The sequence below is a fragment of the Gymnodraco acuticeps genome, unplaced genomic scaffold (assembly GCF_902827175.1).
Source record: "Gymnodraco acuticeps unplaced genomic scaffold, fGymAcu1.1, whole genome shotgun sequence".
NCBI classification, from domain to species: domain Eukaryota; kingdom Metazoa; phylum Chordata; class Actinopteri; order Perciformes; family Bathydraconidae; genus Gymnodraco; species Gymnodraco acuticeps.
This window is the reverse complement of record NW_022991451.1, coordinates 1,551,029-1,565,901: the sequence shown is the minus strand read 5'-3', so window position 1 is coordinate 1,565,901 and position 14,873 is coordinate 1,551,029. Positions and strand designations below refer to the sequence as shown.

Sequence of the window (14,873 nt, the reverse complement as noted above, 5' to 3'; positions counted from 1 at the left end):
ATGACAGTGTACAAATGCTCCAAGTCTTCTACAGACTCCAAGCATTCCACTCCAAAGTTTTGCCAAACCACCTGGTGTAGTGTACACAAACTCCCCTGTGAGTTTATTGGCAGATAAAGCCCAAAGCCTTTATTCAAACAGATTATCTATTTTATTAGTGATTTGTTTCATATATCATTACTATTATTTTTGAATTATCTGAAAAGTCAGTGCATTTACCAAATCTGTCTAAGAAGCTGCTAAGTTTACAATTATTAGTTAGAATTAGGTCAAGTTTGGCTTTTCAAAATACTATTTAAAAAAAATACATCAGTTTTGCAGTTACCCATCAAAAAAATAACCACTGTCCAGATAACATTTTCATGTAACCTATACCTTAATATGCATCTACTTACTGTCTCTGGGGCTTCGGTTTTCTCTGGAGCTTCGGTTCTCTCTCCATGGATTTGGAAATTAAACAGTGACATGACAAAATGTATACGGTTAACTTTTACAGTGGTAATAACTGGGAAATATGGACAATAACCTATACCTATAACCAATACGTTGTTTTATGTCAAATAGCAAAAATATCCAATCTATATGTTTTCCCGCCTCCCGCCTTGAGAGCTTATAGATACATTTTTGACTTGTTACTTACTTTGTTGTTATTTCCACCATCACCACCACCATCATCATCGTCATCACCAGGCTGCTTCTTCTGAGGCTCTGCAGCTGCCACAGTATTTTGAGGCTTTTTACAAGAGAAGCAAGATGAATTAAAGGGGGATGAAATTATTTTGTAGTTAGCTTTCTATGACATATGACTAATTTGTCCATTGATTTGATTTCCATTATGATATAATACACATGTGAAAGCGGAGGTTCTTGGCCTGTTGGCAATGAAAAATTTGGCACTGATGTAATCTCATCAGTGCCAAATTTTTCATTCACTAATCTGCCCTGGACAAACACACATTTGTAGACTATTGCCTCCTACAGAGTCACACCATAAAATATGCATCCTTAGAACAAGAAAAATGTTACTCACCTGCAATTGTTTTGAGGTTGCTGCACACTTGTTAGAGAAGGAAGACAGTATGTTATAATTTTTGAACAATTAAAAATACAAACAGCAGGTGAATTGCCCTAATCAGCCTAACATCATAAAAATCTCCTCCTCTGATTAAGTAACAAGTAAAATAAAGTGATACAAATAAGAGGAACTTACTCTTCCAGCAAGCGAGGCAATGTCCTCCTTCATTTGAGGAATATCTAGTGTGAGGTTGTGACAGAAGGAAAAAAAAAAATCACACCAATTACAATCATCAGATCACCATAGCTGCAAGCAACTTGGATGCTATTTGCATCTAAGTTGTAACACGGTCCATTGACAGCACATTTACAAAACAGAAAAGTCCTATCCGATTGTATTAAACCAATATTGCAATACAATAATACTTACGCTTTATTATGAGGTCTTTCAAATGATCATTTTCATTTTTCAGGGCCAAGTTTGCATCCCTCTACTAGTGCTGTCAAAGTCTATGAAGCTGTCTAATTTACAACACAATTGTATACAATATGTAGTGGGTGTCCCTGCTTCTTCTCTCTCTCAGCCAAGGGGTCCTTGGTCTGAAAACATTGCCTGGTTTACAGGCTTTTGTTCATTTAATTAATTACTAAAGCTAAATAAATATGGATAGCGTGTACATACTTGCAACCTTGATGATCCTGGCTTGATACACCGGCCACTGTCTATTAGCTCCCTTGCGTCCATGGCGCCATTCCACCAAAAACTCCTCAGGAGTTTTTTCGTCGCCATTCAAGTAATTCTCTTCATGAAAATCTCGAACACAGTCAATCGGCAGAATGCTCCTAAGTCCCTTGTCACTACCTTCTGTCCACTCCACCAAGGCAAACATGGTGACATTAATGTAATTTAATTTGTATGTTTGTTCTGTCTGTTGTGTTTTCCTGTATCCGCGAGCGGTTGGAATAAACAGGGGATGACGTCATGAATGCGCGCTCGTTGTGAGTGGCGCTTTTCTATGACGTCACATTCTGCAGCGAATGTCTCTATTATTCTCTAATAATATAAAAAAACGTAAACAATTAAAGGTAACATTTAGTGAAAACTTGTGGTTCAGATAATGTGTTTTATAGGGCTGTCAGTCGATTAAAATATGTAATCGCGATTAATCGCATGATTGTCCATAGTTAATCGCGATTAATCACAAATTAATCGCACATTTTTTATCTGTTCTAAATGTACCTTAGAGGGATATTTTTCAAGTTTTTAATACTCTTATCAACATATGAGTGGACAAATATGCTTTATATGTGTGTTTATTATCATTTGAACAATGACAAATATTCTCATGAATATTAAACACAACAACCTCTGAACATTACAAATATTCGCCTCAATTCAACCTGGAACCTCTCTCATACAATACAAATGGTGTGTGTGTGTGTGTGTGTGTGTGTGTGTGTGTGTGTGTGTGTGTGTGTGTGTGTGTGTGTGTGTGTGTGTGTGTGTGTGTGTGTGTGTGGTGTGTGTGTGTGTGATGGATCGTTGGAGCTATGTGCAACTCAAGGCATATGCTCGAACGGGAGCTGCCTGGACGCTGCAATCATGTTGCGCGCACTATCCGTGCTGAGTGTGCTGACTTTTCGTACAATGTCCCACTGTCTGGCTTCCTGCATAAAGTCAAGTGCTCGGCGAAATGTCGCTCCTCTGTTTTCATTGAAACAGCTCCTTATATCCGTTAGCGCAGCTAGCTAGCACCAAATGCTAACAACAACAATACACGTAAGGTCTCTCTCTCGCTCGCTCGGGCCACACATACACACACCCTCCCGGTCCTCCCGATGGCCAGTCGGTGCCTGCCGGTGAGCGTGGAAGTGTGGTCTGCTGCAAGCGGGCAGCAGGAGCGGGGCTGTCAGCATCAGCTTGTAGATGGTATTTTAAACTCGATGCGCTCTGAAACTACGGGGCGGCCGAGGAAAACAAATATGTATGCGTTAATCGCGTTAAAAATAATTAGTGGCGTTAAAAAAACGCGTTATTAACGCGTTAACTTTTAACAATAATGTACAATTATCAAATATTTAATAATTTACTAATCTTAAACTGATCAGCTGACGTCGAGCGGATATAAACATCCGGTTCCGGTCCTGGGTGAAATAACTAAACTAAAAATGTTGCTTAATACAATAAAACATACCGTAATCAAACAATATTGTCTTTATACATTGAATTGTCTTGGGCAATCCGCAAACCTCAATCTGCATTGAATGGAAATAAGTACAATGATTAATTCATGTAGTTATATAGAACTTTGGAATAATATGCACATTACCACATTACCTTGCAAAGACCTATATGTAGGCATTCTGTATGACATATATGCAAAAAGACAGATATATGAGCTATATATGAGGCATTATGTACGACAGGGGTGCCCAACCTTTTTTGAACCGAGAGCTACTTTTAAAGTTGCCAGTCTGCCGAGATCTACCAGTCCAAATAGAGAGGCGTAGCCATTACTGACAGCCTACTACCAGGTAAATACACACTTCACTTAGCTTATCTTTCTTACAGTGCAGACGCTTTTCTGCTTGCTCTTGCCTCTGCTTACTTTTTATGCTGATTTTCCTATTCTTATTCTCTGAAAATTTCGAGCAGCGGCTCCTGGACATTAACTTATCACTGGGACAGTTCATCTTCGTAAATAGACGGAGGGTTTCAGCCATATTTCAACATTTTTACGACGACGTCAGTCTTACAATAGCGTGGCCTAGCAACAGCTAAAGCCTGGTAGGCTACTGCTATTTAGCTTAAGCTAGTTGGTAGCAAAATGCCTCTGTTCTCTACAGATGACTTCCAGAAACTTATACAGAAGATGGCTGTGTTGGAAATGAAAATGCAACGGTTGGAAGTTAACGTGGAAGTGAATGGACTATGTCGTGGGAATGACACGACTTTACCAGTGTTGCAAAGTAATGGAGAAGGGTATGCTAACTCACAGCTAGTTAGCAGCTACAAGGATTCCAAGGAACAGGAGGGCTGTGTACCGGGTAATAAATCTACAAGTGGTAGTCCTCCCTGGAACTCTCTGGGTGCAAAGCCTAAGAGTAAATCATTTCCATGGGAATTGGGAGGACGGATAACAGGCAGAGCCCAGAGCTCCGAAATCTGTGATGCGACCGGCTGGCCTGCATTGTTATCACCCAGGAAGAGCGCCTCTTCAACCCCTATTCATACTAGGAAACAGCAGTGGACAGCTGCTAAAGGGAGAATTACAAACAATCCTCCTAAACCACCAAGTGTGCCAATCCAGAACAGATACGCTCCGCTGACCGAGAACCGGAGATCTGATGACCTGGATAACCTGTCCTCTTCACGCAGCAGGGTAAGGACCAATAGCTACTCTAAAAGTAAAAGGCTAGAGGGAAAGCTAACGACTGGGCCTGAAACTCTGATTGTGGGTGACTCTGCTGTAAGAGATGTAAAAGGTCTGTGTAATAAGAACAACACCAAAGTACTCTGTTTTCCCAAGGATGTGGTCTCTGACTTGGCTGAGAAGATCCTGCATATTGGGGCTGAACATCCGATTGTGAAGAATGTGGTACTGCACATTGGAACAAATGATGTTGTGAAACAACAGTCAGAAGTGCTGAAAGAAGACTTTAAATGTTTGTTGGAAACTGCCAGCTCTCTAAATGCAGAGGTGTTCATCAGTGGCCCTCTACCGCCAGTCAGAAGAGGAGTGGAGAGATTCAGAAGATTGTTTGCACTGAACACCTGGCTTTCAACGGCCTGTACTGACCATTCTGTTCATTTTATTGACAATTTTAACTTTTTCTGGGATCGCAGACATCTTTTCAAGGCAAATGGAGTTTGCCTGAACAAGTCAGGAGTGAAATTGTTTATCTCTAACATATTCAACTGCCTGCGTCATCAATCTGTTCCCTCTGCCAAGGACAAGCGGCAAGAGGAATCAAAACAAGAGAAAGACACAACACATCACGCAGAAAACCCTGAAGAATTATCACTGCACCCGCCTGAGGAATGTTCTGATTATGGGAGACATATGAGACACATGGAGGAGTCTCCACTGCCCCCCCCCCCTGTCAACGCCTTTGAGGATACTCCGTTCACCCTTTCACCCTCGCCCATCCTCCTGGAGATCGATGAACACACAAAGGAGATACAGAGGGTTGGCACCGATTCCTTCCTGGAGTTCAAAGACCAAACGAAGGCGATACGCAGGGCTGGCACCATGTCCTTTACCCCCGCTCCTCAACGACGCCCACCAAAATCACCGCGGAGACGCGCACCATCTCCCCCGTCCTCATCACCGCGCCTACGTCAACCACCTCCCCCCCCTGGCAGCATGTCCTCTACCCCCGCACCATCTAGCCCGTCTCCATCACCGTGCCTACGTCGACCACCTCCCCTCCCTTCGAGGGGGCATCTGCAGTCTCCGAAGCCTGATAAGGATGTGTGTGTACAAAACACAACAAACTCTTACTGATATGTGATGGGTCCAGGCTCAAGGGCGTATGGCACTCTCAACTCTTTCCAGGACATGTCGGGGCCCTGCCTGCCAGTAGCTTTGCCGATATCTGTGTTGATAGGTAATAGATTATGAGCGGTGAATCATAGAAACAGGAAGCGCTCAAACGTTTGTGTGAGTGTATCTAATTTAGCAGTGATTCCATGTCAGCCACAGCTTGTTACAAAAAACATGACTGATAGTGTGTTTAACAAACTTAAACTAGCTTTATTAAATGTCAGGTCTTTGGCAGGAAAAACATTTTTAATCAATGATTTAATCACTGAGCACAATCTCGATTTTATGTTTTTAACAGAAACTTGGATTGAACAAAATAACAGTGCAGCTGTTCTTATCGAATCAACCCCTCCCAACTTTAGTTTTATGAGTCAGGAAAGAATGCATAAGAAAGGGGGTGGAGTTGCTATTCTGTTCAATGATTCCCTTCAATGCAGGAAGACATCGTATGGAAACTTTGATTCTTTTGAATATGTGGCCCTTCGGCTGAAATGCTCCTCTCGAGCTCTGTTCCTAAATATCTATAGACCACCCAAATACTGTGCAAGCTTTTTTGATGACTTTACTGAACTGCTGTCTATAGTGTGTATTGACTTTGACCGTCTAGTCATTGTTGGTGATTTTAACATCCATGTTGACAACCCCCAGGACAGAGGGGCTAAAGAACTGTTTTGTGTTCTTGATAGCTATGGACTGACTCAGCATGTGACGGAGCCCACGCACAATAAGGGGCACACTCTGGACTTAATTATCTCAAAGGGTCTGAATATCTCTAAGGTTGTGGTGACTGATGTTGCACTCTCTGACCATTCCTGTGTTTTCTTTGAGAGCTCTATTTCTGTTCACAAAAATGTTCAAAAAGAGGTAACCACAAAGCGATATTTAACTGAAAATACTAGGGAAATGTTTACTCAGAATGTCTCTTCCACACTTGCCCCTGCCAACATCTCAGTAAATGAGCTAGTAGATCATTTTAATTCAAAAATTAAAAATGTTATAGATGCCATTGCTCCAACTAAGGTAAAGGAAGTGTCTGTCAAGAAAATATCTCCATGGAGAAAGGCCATGACCGTGAAAACAGAAAAAAGAGAATGTCGAAAAGCTGAACACAGGTGGCGAAAAACAAATCTCCAGGTTCACTTTGAAATCTATAAAGAGAGACTTGGCCTTTATAATTTGGAATTGAAAAACGCACGACAATCGTTCTTCTCTGACATCATTACCAAAAACAAAAACAACGCACGTGCCTTGTTTGCTACCGTCGACAGACTAACTAACCCCCCAGTGTCAGTAGCCTCTGAATTTCTATCCACCAGGGCGTGCAATGATTTTGCCTCCTTTTTCACTGACAAAATTCAGAAAATCAGACAAGCAGTCAGTGCCTCTGCATCAGGAACAGCAAATGTGTTGTCCCTATCTCCACTTAACATCAATTCAGACATCATGACACAATTCCATCAGATTAATGATAAAAACCTAGAGGACATTATTCAACTTCTGAAATCCTCCTCTTGCTGCCTTGATATTATTCCAACAGGATTTTTCAAAGATGTTTTGCCTTGCATGGCCTCAGATCTACTTCATATAGTAAACAAATCTCTTCACTCAGGTATTTTTCCACAGGCCCTGAAAACTGCAGTCATTAAACCGCTCTTAAAAAAGAATAATCTAGATGCTTCAGTAATGAACAATTACAGGCCCATATCAAACCTCCCATTTCTAGGTAAAATCATTGAAAAAGTTGTTTTTCAACAGTTGAGTAATTTCTTGCATTTAAATAACTGTTTTGATGTGTTCCAGTCAGGCTTTCGTCCAAACCACAGCACTGAGACTGCTCTTGTAAAGGTCTTTAATGATATCCACTTAAACACAGACAGTGGCAGAACTTCAGTGTTAGTATTATTAGATCTCAGTGCTGCGTTTGACACTGTTGACCACAGCATATTACTAGACCGACTGGAAAACTGGGTGGGACTTTCGGAAACAGTTCTAAATTGGTTTGAATCCTACTTAAAGGACAGAAACAACTTTGTTTCTATAGGTAAATACACATCTGAGTTGACAAATATGACATGTGGGGTTCCTCAAGGCTCCATCTTGGGGCCTCTTCTCTTTAACATCTACATGCTACCACTGGCTCAGATAATGAAGAACAAAAAAAAAAGTTACCATAGCTATGCAGATGACACACACATTTACGTAACAATTTCACCAGGAGACTATGCTCCAATTCAAACACTGAGCAAGTGCATTGAACAAATCAATGACTGGATGTGTCAGAACTTTCTCCAATTAAACAAAGATAAAACTGAGGTAATGGTTTTTGGAGCCAAGGCAGAACGTATAAAAGTTAGTGCTGAGCTTCAGTGTGCAATGTTCAAAACAACAGATAAAGCCAGAAATCTAGGTGTAGTCATGGACTCTGACCTGAGTTTCAACAGTCACATTAAAACAGTTACTAAATCAGCCTACTATCACCTAAAGAATATATCTAGGATTAAAAGACTAATGTCACAGCAGGATTTGGAAAAACTTGTCCATGCTTTTATCTTCAGTAGACTCGACTACTGCAATGGTGTCTTCACAGGTCTCACTAAAAAATCTATTAGGAAGCTGCAGCTAATTCAGAACGCTGCTGCTCGAGTCCTCACTAACACTAAGAAAGTGGATCACATCACTCCAGTTCTGAAGTCTTTACACTGGCTTCCTGTGTGTCAAAGAATAGATTTCAAAATACTGCTGCTGGTTTATAAAGCACTGAATGGTTTAGGCCCAAAATACATTTCTGACCTCCTGCTAAATTATGAACCATCCAGATCTCTCAGGTCTTCAGGGACTGGTCAGCTTTCTGTCCCCAGAGTCAGAACTAAACATGGTAAAGCAGCGTTCAGTTATTATGCTCCAAATATCTGGAACAAACTCCCAGAAACCTGTTCCGCTACAACTCTGACTACTTTTAAATCCAGGCTGAAGACTTTTCTTTTTGTCGCTGCTTTTAATTGAACTATTCATATCTTAGACTGCACTGTAACTTTTATCCATGTACTTTTTTCTTTTAATGTTTAATTGACAGCACTGTAACTTTTACCCATGTATTTTTTCTTTTAATGTTGATTTTATTAGCTTTTCTTTTTAATGACTGATTTTAAATGCCATTTTCTTAATCTCTTTCATTTTTTGTAAAGCACTTTGAATTGCCTTGTGTTGAAAAGTGCTATATAAATAAACTTGCCTTGCCTTGCCTTGCCTTGCCTTCTACTTGTATAAAACTGACCTTCGTACGATTAATACTCCATAAAATACTGCAGATCCTTTATCTTACCTCTTTCTAATCTACACACATACAAGTATTTAACTGAAGTTACACAACAGTGTTGTTGATACAGAGTTGGAGTTTATTCACACGTCACATACTACAGTGGGTAATGTTTTCAAGAAACATTGAACAGTGCTGCCACATATGACAGGAAAAAAAGAAAAGACTCTGAACCCTTTCTTTGCCATTATATAAAAATAGTGTTGCTACAAAAGTATAAATTAGGCTTACTAATAAGACAACTCAGATCTGAAGCTACACAGGAATCTGCTGCCAAAGTGCAATAAAAAAGACAAAATTAATAAAATCAAACCATTTTTTTGTTGCATTTTAGTAGATTATAAAAATAAATGCCTTTTAAAATAGGATGCAAGTAACACTAGTTTCTTAACCTGAATTGATAATAGACTATAATCAATTTAAGTTTGCATTCTTATACCATTTTGTACAATAATTATAATGAATAAGTTCAAACAAACTAAAACTTACAGCTGATTAATAACGGTATCTAACTTGAGTTTTTATCAAAAACCTGTTGAAATGCTACTGTTATTTTACTGTCCCCCAAAAGCGCATCGGCAGCCTCCAGGAATGCTTCTTTCACAACTTCGCCTTGCTCTTGTTGTTGGGCCGGGTGAAAATGGACTGCTGTGCATTTAGCTGTCCTTTCAGGCCCCTCACCTTTTGGGAGCGTAGGGCAGAATTAGGAGGGAATTCCGTCTCGTAGCGTTTGTGCACTGTTTTGAAATGCCGCTCCGAAATTACCCTTCTTCGATAAAGCTACGCTCGCATTGCAGATGAGACAGATGGACTTTGAATTGGAATAAATACAAAAACAATCATCCTCCCACTCGGAGTTAAAATTATATATGTTTTGCTTCTGCCATAATTGCGGTCTTGTTTGTGTGCGGACTGTCACTCCTGTTGACACGGACAACGTTAGCGAATTAGTGCACTGCCCACTAGCCACGCCCCGACACATGGGGTCACGCCGGCCAATCACAAAGCTTTGTGCATTATTCTGGCACAGGAAGATTATGTTATAGGACATTAACGATAAAACTGAATATTGTTGTTCTATTTTTTAGACACATCTCGCGATCGACTGGGAATCTCCCCGCGATCGACCGCGATCGACTGGTTGGGCACCCCTGATGTAGGAGATATATGCAAATATATGAACCTGACTTGGCATATATGAGGAAATATATGAGCTATATATGACACATATATCTCCTATTAATCCACATATATGCACATATATGAACCTGAATATGGCATATATGCAGCATATATGCAGCATATATGCTGCATATATGTTCCTATACTTTATTTCCGTGTGGGCCCAGACACAGCTCTCGCTTTGGGAGTACAGAGATTGGATGGCCCTGAGTAGAGACCCCCTCACCCCATACTCCCGCAGCACCTCCCACGGTAACTCCCTGGGAACTCGGTCATACGCCTTCTCCAAGTCTACAAAACACATTTAGACCGGATAAGCGTACTCCCAGGCCCCCTCCAGGATCCTTGCGAGAGTAAAAAGCTGATCCGTCGTTCCACGACCAGGACGGAATCCGTATTGTTCCTCCTCAATCTGAGGTTCGACAATTGGCCTGACCCTCCTTTCGAGTACCTTAGAGTAAACTTTCCCGGGGAGGCTGAGTAGTGTGATGCCTCTGTAATTGGCACACACCCTCTGATCCCCCTTTTTGAAAAGGGGAACCACCACCCCGGTCTGCCACTCCTTCCCCCAGTGAGATGATAGTGAACTGTTCATGAACTTGTCATGAAAAGTTCATGGAATATCAGTGAACCATATTCATGAACAGCTCATAAACAGCTCATAACAAAGTTGATGAACTGTTCATGACATTTGCATGAACATTAAATGGCACTAGGGCAGTTCATGAACTACTCATGAAACTCCTGTGCTGGAATGGTTCATGAACAATTCATGGAATATGGTTTTAGGCAGGTTCATGAACAATTCATGAAATGGAGTTTTCAGTGAGTGTAGGGATATTCAGTATTCAACCAAGAACATTTCAAGAATTGTTCATGAATTAACCATGGTTCATGAACATATCAAGAACTGTTCATAACAACTTCATGAACAGTTCATACCCAGTCACTGAATATAATTCAATGGCTGGCTATGAACTGTTCATGAACCATTGACTGTGGGTCAATTGGCAACCATAGAAAACAACAATTATGTCAATCACAATGGAACTTTACTCAAATTAACAAACAAACATACAAACATACATGTAGACAGGTGGAGCACTACAATTAATCCTATCACTATTTGAAGCACAGTTCTTGACACTCAGCTGTACAAAAAAATGTGTTACGGGTCCTAAAAGCTTGGTACCACAGCAACAATACATTATTTCTGGAGAAAACAGAAAAGTGCAGCAGCAATAATTATACACAGGATCCGGTTGATTGTCTGGATTGCTTTTTATTCAAAATTCAAAGTACACAGTTACATTCAAATAGCTGTACTTTACAAACATCACATTTCTCCATTTAAGTTATCCGTCTGTCACAGTCAATTACTGTATCTCAAGGAGAAATGCAACATAGTCAATATAAACACATAACGCTATCAAATAATACTTTCTATCAATATATCTATCTTTACCAAATATAACATATTATGGAGATCACAAAAATACACTGTCAATGTTAATAAACAAAAAACAAGGCAATGTGCCTGCAAGATTGCACTCAGGTAAACAAAACATATTACCCATGCGCAGCAGCTAACCTGCCTGCGAGCCTTCGCTCAGGTCACATTTACCCAGGCGCGGCTGAAGCCCGCGAAAATGGCATCTATTGTTGCCGACAGTTTAGTATTTTTAAAATACCGTTACTATGTCAAACATGCTCAAAACTTTCTGACACACTCTCCTAAACATCTCCAACATCATATCTAATTCACACAAGTTAACATCGATCATTTTCATCATGTACTGACCTGTAGAAAACAGAAAAGTGCAGCAGCAATAATTATACACAGGATCCGGTTGATCGTCTGGATTGCTTGTTCTGAGGAGGGGGCGGAAGTGTCCCTCCTAAGATAACCCAGATGTCACCGCTCACCTGCCAAAGGTTCCACCTTGGCGCTACTTACTCGTACTGCTTCTCAAACAGTACAGATAAACCATAAAATGATATGAATGTCACCAAAATAAATACAGATAATGTTCAGTTTCAAATTCACTATTGTTTTGTTTTAAGATTAAAAGTTTTAAAAAATAAAGAAATGTTCAAATAGTAGATGAATATTCAAGAGGTCTTTAAAATCATCACACTGATCATCAAAAGTTCATAAAATGCTCATGAATATTCTGAACTTGCCACAATCATCCAAAATTCATGAAATGCTCATAGTCATGAAAAGTTCATGAAATGCTCATGCAAACTTTTTGGGGTTTTAATTATAATTTTGTGATTGGCTGGATCATGAAAAGTTCATAAATTGCTCATAAAAGTCTGTCATGAGCAAAACAGGAACTTTATATGAATGAACAATGTTCATAAAAATGTCATGAACTGCTCTTTAAAATGGTTCATGAGCATTTTAAGAATTTTGGTTCATGAACATGACAAGTGAACATATAATGAGTTGTTCATGAATGTTTCATGAGTGCTCATGAACAGCCCATAAAGTCATGAACTCCATCTCGCAGGGGTCGGTACTGTTTCCGACTTCCACGCAACGTTGATGAGACGTGTCAACCATGACAGTCCCTCAACACCCAGAGCCTTCAGCATTTCTGGGCGGATCTCATCCACCCCCGGGGCTTTGCCACTGTGGCGTTGTTTGACGACCTCAGTGACCTCCCCCCGGGAGATTGGTGTTGATCCCCCGTCATACTCCAGCACTGCCTCTAACATACAAACAACAACGTCTCCACATTTTATTATATTTTTAATGTGTTTCTGGTCCTCTTTCAGTTGAGACAGTGTAGATCAATCAATCAATCAATGTTTATTTATATAGCCCAATATCACAAATGTTACATTTGTCTCAGTGGACTTCACAGTTTGTACAGAATATCAGTATGACAATACGACACCCTCTGTCCTTAGACCCTCACATCGTACAAGGAAAAACTTCCGAAGAAAACCCACAGTTTAAAGGGAAAAATGGGAGAAACCTCAGGGAGAGCAACAGAGGAGGGATCCCTCTCCCAGGACGGACAGACGTGCAATAGATGCCGTGTGTAAATTGAAAAGATAATACATTTGCAACATAGGTAGTCCAAATGTTTGGAAATGCATGTGTGTATAATAGGAAGATGAATCCACAAGGATATCCATCCAGGACCTATGATCCAGGACCACAGCCACGACTCAAGATCCAGGACAGAGGAGCGCAGGATCATCCATGACTCCGGATCCCGGCGTATACAGACACCAAAAAGAAAGACATTTGGGGAAGCTGGGTTAATCGGAACATGAGAGTACACAAGTATAGACAGAGAGAAGGAAGATGTCCCCCGACAAACTAAGCCTATATCAGCAAAACTAGGGGCTGAATCTAATCAGCCCTAACTATAAGCTTTATCAAAAAGGAAGGTCTTAAGCGCACTCTTAAAAACGGATAGGGTGTCTGCCGCCCGAACACAAACTGGAAGCTGATTCCACAAATGTGGAGCTTGATAAGAAAAGGCTCTGGCTCCCATTGTACTTTTAGAGACTCTAGGAACAACCAACAACCCTGCATTCTTGGAACGCAATGCCCTAGTAGGACAGTAGGGTATAATGAGTTATTTAAGGTAAGATGGCGCCTGCCCATTAAGGGCTTTGTAGGCGAGAAGAATAATTTTAAATTCTATCCTGTGTTCTATAGGGAGCCAGTGTAAGGCAGCCAGAACAGGAGTAATGTGGTCCCTTTTCCTAACTCTGGTTAGTACACGAGCTGCAGCATTTTGAATCAGCTGAAGCGACTTGACTGACTTCTTGGTACACCCTGATAATAAAGAGTTACAATAATCCAGCCTTGAAGTAACAAATGCATGGACTAGTTTCTCTGCATCGTTTTGAGGCAAGATATGCCTGATTTTTGCAATGTTACGTAGATGGAAGTAGGCGGTCCTTGAAATTGATTTTATGTGGGCGTTAAAGGATAAATCCTGATCAAATATAACACCAAGATTCCTTACAGTCTCACTGGAGGCCAAATTAATGCCATCCATAGTTAATATATCCTTAGATAATTTGTTTCGTAGATTCTTCGGGCCAAGTACAATAACTTCAGTTTTGGTCGTGTTTAACATCAAAAAGTTTAAGGTCATCCACCTTTTTAAGTCCTTAAGGCAGTCTTGAATTTTATTTAGATGATTAATTTCATCAGGCTTGATTGTTAAATATAGTTGAGTATCATCCGCATAACAATGAAAATGTACAGAATGATTCCTTATAATATTGCCTAACGGAAGCATATATAATGTGAACAAAATAGGTCCGAGCACTGAGCCCTGTGGCACTCCATGGCTAACTTTGGTTTGCGTGGAAGATTCATCATTGACACGTACAAACTGAGAGCGTTCAGATAGATAGGACCTAAACCAGTCTAAAGCAGTTCCCTGTATGCCAACTAAGTGCTCTAGTCTTTGCAATAGGATATCATGGTCGATAGTATCAAATGCAGCACTGAGATCGAGCAAAACAAGAATAGAGACACGTCCCTTGTCAGAGGCTATTAGAATGTCATTTGTGACTTTAACCAGAGCTGTCTCTGTGCTATGATGTGTTCTAAAGCCAGACTGAAAATCTTCAAATAAATCATTGTTTTTTAAGTAATCACACAACTGTTTTGCGACCGCTTTCTCAAGAATTTTTGAGAGGAACGGAAGATTGGAAATAGGTCTATAATTGGCTAAAACCTCTGGATCGAGGTTGTGCTTTTTAAGAAGCGGTTTTATCACTGCTACTTTGAATGATTGTGGAACATAGCCTGATAATAAAGACATATTCATAAT

At 40.4% G+C, this 14,873-nt stretch overlaps 1 long non-coding RNA gene across 1 annotated transcript; it reads right to left on the bottom strand.

Moving 5' to 3' along the window:
• Positions 1 to 551: 551 nt before the first annotated feature.
• LOC117532919 lies at positions 552 to 1,858 on the bottom strand. Its single transcript, XR_004566959.1, has 4 exons — positions 1,445 to 1,858; positions 1,211 to 1,254; positions 1,031 to 1,057; positions 552 to 733 (listed from the first exon to the last, which is right to left on the bottom strand). It is a non-coding gene; the product is annotated as an uncharacterized LOC117532919 (long non-coding RNA).
• Between the last annotated feature and the right edge of the window lie 13,015 nt (positions 1,859 to 14,873).